Source organism: Octopus bimaculoides, chromosome 11 (assembly GCF_001194135.2).
Source record: "Octopus bimaculoides isolate UCB-OBI-ISO-001 chromosome 11, ASM119413v2, whole genome shotgun sequence".
In the NCBI taxonomy this organism is placed as follows: Eukaryota; Metazoa; Mollusca; class Cephalopoda; order Octopoda; family Octopodidae; genus Octopus; species Octopus bimaculoides.
This window is the reverse complement of record NC_068991.1, coordinates 26,316,400-26,325,843: the sequence shown is the minus strand read 5'-3', so window position 1 is coordinate 26,325,843 and position 9,444 is coordinate 26,316,400.

The window sequence follows — 9,444 nt, the reverse complement described above, 5'->3', positions numbered from 1 at the left end:
ATATATGTATGTATCTCTCTCACTTTCTCTCTCTACCTCTCTCTCCCTCTCTCTGTCTATATATATATATATATATGTTTATTTATTTATCTATTTATATACATACATTTGTGTGTACATTTTGTAGTTTTATTTGAAAATTTATCGAAATAGAGGGAGCTGGGTTCTAAGTTGCATCCAAGGCTCTGCCGTTGGAGCTTCAACAACACCAACAGTTTATTTGTGCATGCATGTGTTTATGCGTGCTGTGCTTGGAGTCAGTGCATGTGCAGATTTACATGTTTTGTTTTATGTATGTATTCTCATGCAAATAGCTGCACATCAATATTAAACGCACATATGGTTAATGCTAAATTTGGGGTTTGTTTTACTAATTTTAAATTTCATTGATGGATTGAATCTGTAATCTTTATATCAGCTTCCTGTTCTTATGGTTTTGAGAAGCCTAATTTTTCAAGACTGTTACTTAGGCAGTTTGTTACATATATCAGTACCCCAATAATTACAAGTATAAACCTGAACCTGTAATATGTGTAGAGTAACTGTAAATTCCTTAACAGTTCAGCGTAGACGGGCTTTTTCTTTCTGACCTATAGCTATACGTTGACGTCTGCTGGGCAACTGATTCCCACTATTGTATTTCGTTTCTCTTCCCCGTTCCAAATCACTATGTCTGGTCTCCTATGTTTATATTTCATGGAGCTTATCACTAGGACATTTCACCATTCTTTCATATTTCGAATTGCTATGTCCTCTACCATTCTGTGGATTCTTATCTGTTTGACTTGAAATGGTTCTCATTATACAGTTTACTGACTACAACATCATGTCTCATTGGTACATAATACAACGGTGACGTTTTCGGACAACAGCCTATGATGTTGATGTTATCTTAGGTGTTAATTCCACAATGCCTGCATTAGTTATCACATTTTCGTGGTTTTTCGGCATTTCAGTTTCTAGAGAGTATCAGGTATTTGGTTGATATTTCCTTTTCCAGGATAGCAATCGCATATGTTTCAAAGAACGTGTTAGTAATGCGGTTGTTGATCCATGATAAACTGCTTTGATTATCAATGTTACTGTCATTAGGAGTTTTCTGCTCACATATCCAGTAATGGTTTTCTGCTGATTGGCGCTCCTCTTTTCATCGGATAACACGTTGCAGTAGAGTTGTGAATGGTAGGTAGGTAGGTAGGTAGGTAGGTAGGTAGGTAGGTAAGTATGCATTTATGAACGACTCCATTACATGGAAATAACTTCTTCATTTAAGCATACAATAACAGTGATCCTGAGATATTCTTGATGTACTTATTCAAAACAACTTGATATAATCTATTACACTGATGCCTGATCAGCAGCTACTGGCAGGATAAGGTGTCGTCGTGCATGCTCCAGTATATTCAGTTACAACGACGTGTAAAACTTTCGGCCTCTTTCAATCTTACTCTTCAACTAGTATTCGTAGTGATGGATTCTGTTATATCAGGTACTGATACACTGGATGCTAATCTTTGATACAAGAATTAATAGGGTCTCTTGAGGAGCCGGCTAGATAGTCTTAGAATAGAATTATATCCATTTTATAGTTTCAAGTCATTCTTCTTTTTGAAGCCCTTTGCGTAGTCCATCCATTTTTCTCCACTATCCTCGACTCTCTTATGTCAAATTCTCATGAAATCTGCAACTTCGCTTTTTATCAGGGGGAGATCGTGGCCCTGCACAAGTCCATATTTTACCTTATGAAAGTTAAAGTCTATATTAATCTGGCTTCCATTCTGTGTCATATCCGGAATGGGAGGCTTTAATTCAAGCTTGTGTTCTATTGGTATTGCTGCCAAGATCATTGAGAGACACAAATTACTTCACCGCAACAAGAACTGGTTGCTAGTTTTAGTTACTAAAGTTTGTCGCTTCTGCATTTCTTATATATTTATCCAATATATTATTTTATAAATTGTAACGATCATGCTTATTGAAGCTTCCACTGCATGCAGCTTGGTTATTGTTTGTATGAAAATGTATCTAGTAAAACTCATTTCTTTTTCTGCTTAAACGTCTAACTTCACTGTTGTCTGAGAGTGAGCATGTATATTTATGTTTTTATGTGTATGTTTTTTTATGTCTGCTTGAGTGCATACATGCATATGTGCTTATGTATACGTGTGTGTGTGTGTGAGTGTGCATGTTTGTGTACGTGTGCCTCTGTATAGGTATCTGTGCGGGGATATGCGTGTGTATGTGTATGTTATCATAGTATTTGTCTGCATGAGTTATCGTTGTTTTTATATCCTTTGACGTTATAAAAATTCTATCGCCCATAAGCAACCGATGAAGTGTATAATAGTCAGCTTTTATAGCACTATTTGACTGGTATAAGATATTTGTAGTTAAATTTTCAAGAGTAAATAAATGCATTAAGCACATATATATAGAAGGGTGATCTGAAAAGTTCATGAAGGAAGGTAATGGCCTCAGCTTTGGGGAATGCAAAAAGCATTGTGTTAATTGACTATCTTCAAAATGGTCACGCCATGAATGAAGAGCACTATGGCAACTTGCTGAGGTAGTTACGAAAGACTATCAAGACGAACCGCTCAGGAATATTGACGAAAGGTGTTTTGTTGCATCAGGACAATACTCCAGCACACAAGTCCTGGGTTTCAATGGCTGCTGTGCCTGACTGTGGCTTTGAACTGGTTGATCACATTCCCTATACTTTTGATTTGCCTCCATATTACTATGCTCTACTTCCCAACATGCAAAAACACTCGACCGGAAAGCAGCTTCACAGTGACCATCTGGATGAAAGATTCTTCACAAATAGTATCCGAATATTGCAACAGCGATGGAAGACCTTTGTGGATCGCAAGATAGAACATGTTGAAAAATAAATTCCATTTTGTCACATTCCATGAGAGTTTATTGGTCAGCCTATGAAATTTTCAGCCGACTCTTGTACATGAATAGTTGATTTAAGTTATATAACAATGCAGAAAATCCGAGTAATTAACGCTTATATAACTACTGTTCTAAGGTTAGAAGAAAAAATCGATATTGCTGTAAGAAATCAATTATATAAATGCTGATATTTTAGTTCGTGCGAATGCTGTCCCCAGTGGTATTTGAACTCGTATATAGTAACGCTATTTTCCAAGTGTTCTAGTGATTCGCCCAATCAATTGCTACGGTGTATATTTTTTTAATAAGGCTAATATAAATTTTCCTCAGAATATAGTGTGAACAGAATGTTGAATGTGGATGTATTTACAATTCATTTCAGTGATATTGACCCAACATTTTAAAAAGGTTTCCGATAGAAATTATTAGATTTACAAAACAATTTTCGAGACAATACTTCTCAAAAATATTTCCCTTGGATTCAAGATTTCTAGAAACCTATTCACATTTCAGATGCTAGTTGCTTACAACGTAATTTTCCAGGAAATTTTTCATTAGGAATTCATCTCGGAAATTTACAGCATTACATCACCAAATAATGAATGAATGAAAACCCCATGATATATGTCAGTTACTTCGTATTTTAAGTGGCACAGCTCGAGAAAGTAACTAATAAGCGGATCCAAACACACGCCCACGCATTTACACACGCTCACATACGAAACAGTAACTAAAAAACTTTCGTTTGTTAATGCAAAACCTATATTTAGCATTATTAAACTGAATGTTAAAGTGTTAAAATTCTTATAGAGAACTTCTGTAACATTATCTCTAAAAGAAACGTTGTATTCTCTATGGCTTCTGTCATCTTGCTGTTAAATAGATATGATTTTATCGTACGCTTCTGAAGTGGAATATACCCGGCAAATCCAGGGTTGTGTTTTAGAGATAGAGATGTATCTATTAATCACTCAGCACGTAAGAAATTAAGATAACCTCTGACGCATAGATATACAGCTCATCCATATATCACTACTTAAGAGAAACAAGACGATATTGTGAACAACTAATGAATGGTAATGCCGGCACAGTTTCACGATTGATAGCTTTACACACATAAACATGCGAACACACAAACTTATATACGGGTGAAGGGACGTAAAGTGGATATCCACACACAAACACGCATATATATATATATATAGACACACGCACAGGTACGTAGAGGAATATAATATGAATATATTATATATATATATGTGTCTGCTTGTGTGTGTATTCATATACATATATACATATATATATATATATATATATATATATATATATATATATATATGCATACTTTCGTACAATTTTATGCATAAACAAATAGACATGTACATACATTATGTGCATACACACGCACACATACATACATACACAAACACGCACACGTACATACATACATACATGCATACATACATACACACATACATACATACATACATACATATGTGTGTATGCGTGTGTGTGTGTGAATGTGCGTGTGTGTGAGTATGTGTGTGTGTAAGTGTGTGTGTGTGTGTGTGTGTGTGTGTGTGTGTGTGTGTGTGTGTGTGTGTGTGTGTGTGTGTGTGTGTGTGTGTGTGTGTTTGTGTGTGTATGCGTGCCATGTTTCTAACGAGTATAGAAAATAAGCTCCTTCTAAGACACAGTGTAAATTAATATATTTACTCAGGAGAAGCCATATTTTCGTATAGAAAGTTTTAAATTTCAGCGCTCGTTAAGACAACAGCATAGACTATTGTAATGAAAAATGCCTTCATCAGGAGCATTTGAGAACTTCAGTAACTGATTGATTTAAATAGACCAAATGTTTCATAGCTGGTAAGAAATCGAAAGCAAAAGAGAAACAATTTGATGCGAGAAGTCAATTCGTCTACTGAGACATCAGTAAAATCGGTGATAAAAAGAAATAAAGAAATCACTGCTTCCGAAACAGATTATCAAGTGAAATTATCATTCATTGAAATAATGATAACAGAAAAAAAATTAGAATTAATAAAAGAATAATAGTATATCCTAATAATATAATGTTTAATGGGTTCGGTCGTAAAGTAGCCCAATTGGATTAGTTGGCATCTTTTGCTTGACAGAACACTTACGAAAATTATCTCAGGTGAGCAAGAATGCTCTCACCGTGATCGGCCATGGTGAATCTTTGAAATTTGGCACTCATTTCTCACATTTTGCGAGCTGTTTATATATTTAAGTATTGTTCGTATAAATTGGCTTCCCCGCTCCTGTATTACCCACTGAACGTTATGTTTAAGCTGTTTTCAAAATTTCCGTCCTTTCACATCTTTCTTCACGTTTATGCGTTATTCCAGACTTCCTATTTGTTGATATTCTTGAACACCGAAAGCAGATCTCATTTGTCCGTTTGTAGATAGCTTTCTGTTAGTTTTACATTAAATTTTACTAAGCATTGTAGTAACTTTCAATATAGTCTTCGAGGCTCATAATTGACAATTATGTATGCGTGTATATATCTGACTAAATGTTGGTTTTAACCAGGATGTTTCGGTGTTGTGATGGGCTAGATGTCTTTATTTCTATTAATTTGTGAATATTCATTTGCATTGTATAAACCTAACATGCATATTAATGAACGCATATAAGCAAAATTAATTCTACACCGAAATGATTACAGCACGAATAAGCCTAAGAATACCAAGTGGTTAAATAAATATATTCACCATTCATAGATTCTGACATTTTATGGTGTATATACTCCTTATAAAAGAATTTTGTCGATTAGATCATCTGGATTTCCGCGACACGGACAATTTCCGTTGCACTTCTTGTCATTGGGCTACTATATCGTTTGTTAGCCAAATCAGTTAGAGGAGCTTTCTGCAATAGATATACGATTTTCTGAATTTATATCTTACACTACAAATTTGTGTACATGCATACGCATACATACATACATACATACATACTTAATATATGCATGCATGCATGCATGCATACATACACACATACATACATACACACATACATACATACATGCATACATACATATATACATACATACATACCTATATTGTTGTTTGTTGTCAACATTTTCCGCCTTGTAAGGGCAATAATACCTAATTTTTCTGTTGTTTAACGGCGATACTGCATTCACAACTTCACTTTCTTGTCTATCGCACGATACACATTCGACGATTTAAAAAAAAGAAATTTAAGTTGGTTTATATACACATGTGGTTGTTACACACACACCTACACACACACACCTACACACACACATATATATATGTATACCTATATATACGAGTGCATATGAAAGTGCATGGTGTTGAAAGCCACCTTAAATAATGTTAAGAAAGCACATATATATAGTATATAGAGACACCAACCTTAACTGTCTAGTTGTGAACTTATATTGCTGGAGAGAATTAAGTATGAAAATATAGATATGTGTATGAATTAAGATAAGAATACATTATAGCATTGACACTAACTTGTTGTCTCTCAAAGTTTGAAACTTGCATATATATATAAGATGTTATCCCTGTCCGACTATAAAGAATTATTCGAGCAATACGCTGTAACGTGCCGGATATAAAAATCCAGTTGAATTCATCTCTATATAGTGCGATCCTTCCTCCACTAAGCCTGGCACAACAGATACATCTACCCCTTCAGATAAAACACAAAGTATCCCCGGTATTATACCCTCCCACTCTCTCCCAAAGTTTGCTGTAGTAGAAAATCCAATAGGCCCATCCCACCCTGTGTTGTATCCTAAATCCGCCGCTGTCCATCGAAATCCATACCAGCACACTCCGCCATAACCCAAGCTTTACTCGGGTGTCCTCTTAAACCGGGATAAGTGAGCCAGTAGACGCAGCGTTATCTGGTTCCACCTACATCCCCGTTTGTCCTTAATGCTCAGACCATAGTAACCAAGCTATTCTTTTCTCCACTTGAAAAACATTTCCCTAAATCGAGTTCTCTGAGAAAAATCTTCAGTCCCTAATCGATTAAATTTAACCTACTCCACCACAACATTGCTGGTATAATCCGATTTCTGAAGAATAATTACATTGAAAACCAGCAACTAACTTTAATCACAGTAACATCGTAATCCACATTTCACTCCGCCACTCATAACCCTAGGACATCCTTACACTTCCTTACCAATACCGACCGTCACAACACATATTCTAATTCTATTATTCATTAAAATACCCTCAGCCTACCTTACGACCCCGCTATACCCACCACCGAAATAGGCAATGATAGGAATAATATCATTAGACACAAGAAACAAAATCCCCTAGACAACTCCCGTACCCCCCCCCCTAAAAATAACACTCATAATGCCGCAGCGGATAATGACTATAACACCTTTTTGATCCTAGATATTTAATACCCCGAAAATTCCTCTTTAGTACCTTCTGGAATCCTATGCAAATGTAGAAGCCCCATATTCTGTCCTTCAGATGAGAGATGTCACACAGAAAATATTGTCTACTAATGTATGATATCAACTGAGAATTCAAATTATGTATACATCTGCTCCTACAGCACCACGTTCAAAGTCGGAGTGGGTAACCACTGTTCTACTTTCTAATCCCAAGCAAGAACTAACAGTACGTCATTATCTCGGCTAATTAATAACCTAAAACAAAGTTCAATTCTATATAATTTAAAATGGTCCATAGTTACCCATGCCAAACCGTATATTGGTTATAACAACAAATGCGATCAATGCATCGTGGAAGTCTTTTCCATTATGCGATCCACCATTTGTCTGAATGAACGAACCCATCTAATTTTTAATTGTAAATGCCCATTGCGTGACACATTCTCAATGTACAAATCATGGCACCCCCTGTTATTCCTTAGCCACTTCTGCACTCCCACTCGCAGCTCTTATATGTATTTATAACAGAAAACACTTTAACTATCTCTATAGTTTTTTCTTAACCACGTGATCTTCCCGTATTTTCTTTTTGTACAATAGCATATGCAGGCTTATGTACATATGCACTCATGTAGCATACTAGACGTGCACAGAGAAAACACGCGCATGCGAGCTAATATACGTATGTATAATTTCATTGTTAAGTGATAAATGACCAATTTACTTAGAACTAGGATGTTCACTTATTGACCACAAAATGTATCTCCCACCTCCCTCTCTTTCTCCCTCTCCTCTAACAAATTCCAACTTATTACCACATACGTTGTCATATAGAGAGACAGACACACACATACACACACAGACACAGACACACAAATGTGTTCGTGTGTATGTGGTGGATGCGTATGTACACCGATGCACACTCTTACACACATACACAGTATGTATATAAGAGTGTGTGTGTATATATATGTATGTGCGTATGTATGTATATATGTATATATACATATATATAATATAAACAATATTCAATTTAATAAGGCACTTAAATTTGAGGTACCTAGTTGGGTTGAAATAAAATGCGCACACAACCATTTTTAGGTGAATACCAACTTTGCTACAGAAGTACTGGCAGAATAATATTCGGGTAATATATGCAGTCAATTGAACCCAACTGAGGAAATAATCCGCCCTTGATTTATTCAGACTTGCACATTTTCTTAAATATACAGTCCCTAGTATACTTCAGAACACGCGAAAGCGAATGAAATATTAAAAATGAACAATTAACAATTGAAGGATAGGTGCCAATCCATTACGGCCGTTTCTAACGAATTTCCTAGATGAGAAATGAATACATTATATCATTATAAAAAAGCACAACCGTTTTGTTTCTGCTACTGATCTAGTGGCAGAATAATTGAATCTGTAGGTCATCGTGGGTTTTAATTATCATTTTTATAAATGTCTTAGATGTTTCAAATGTCATTGAGTGTAAGATCCATGTAATTCATCTGAGGAAAAAGCGGTTCTTTTTATAATGATATAATGTACTTCTATACCAATTACATTATTCGTCAGAAACCACCGTAGTGGATTGACACTTGTCCTACAATTGTTATGTACATATGTGTGTGTGCGTGTGTGTGTAGGTGTGTGTGTGTAGGTGTGTGTGTGTAGGTCTTGTACATGTGAAATTAATCCACTACTCTCTATACGATCTGGGAGAGACCGTAACCTTCCCTGAGACCCTTAAGTAGATTATTGGGACTTGGGCTAACGTGACTAGACCTGTCATGAAAACTAGAATGCTTTCCCATTGACATCTCCAGGCAGGTGGTATTTGAACTTAGAAATCGCAGAGCTGGAAGATATACCATAAAGCATCTCTACTGACGTGAAATGAAGTGTTCTGCTCAAGAACAGAATGCGCCACCTGGTTTGGGAATCGAACACACGACCTGCCAATCTTGAGTGCATAAATATACGTCTATTGCATATATATATAAGCGTGCGTGTTTGTGTGTATTTATATCTATAAACATTCTTCTGTATACATACATACATGCATACATACATACATACATACATACATACATACATACATACATACATACATA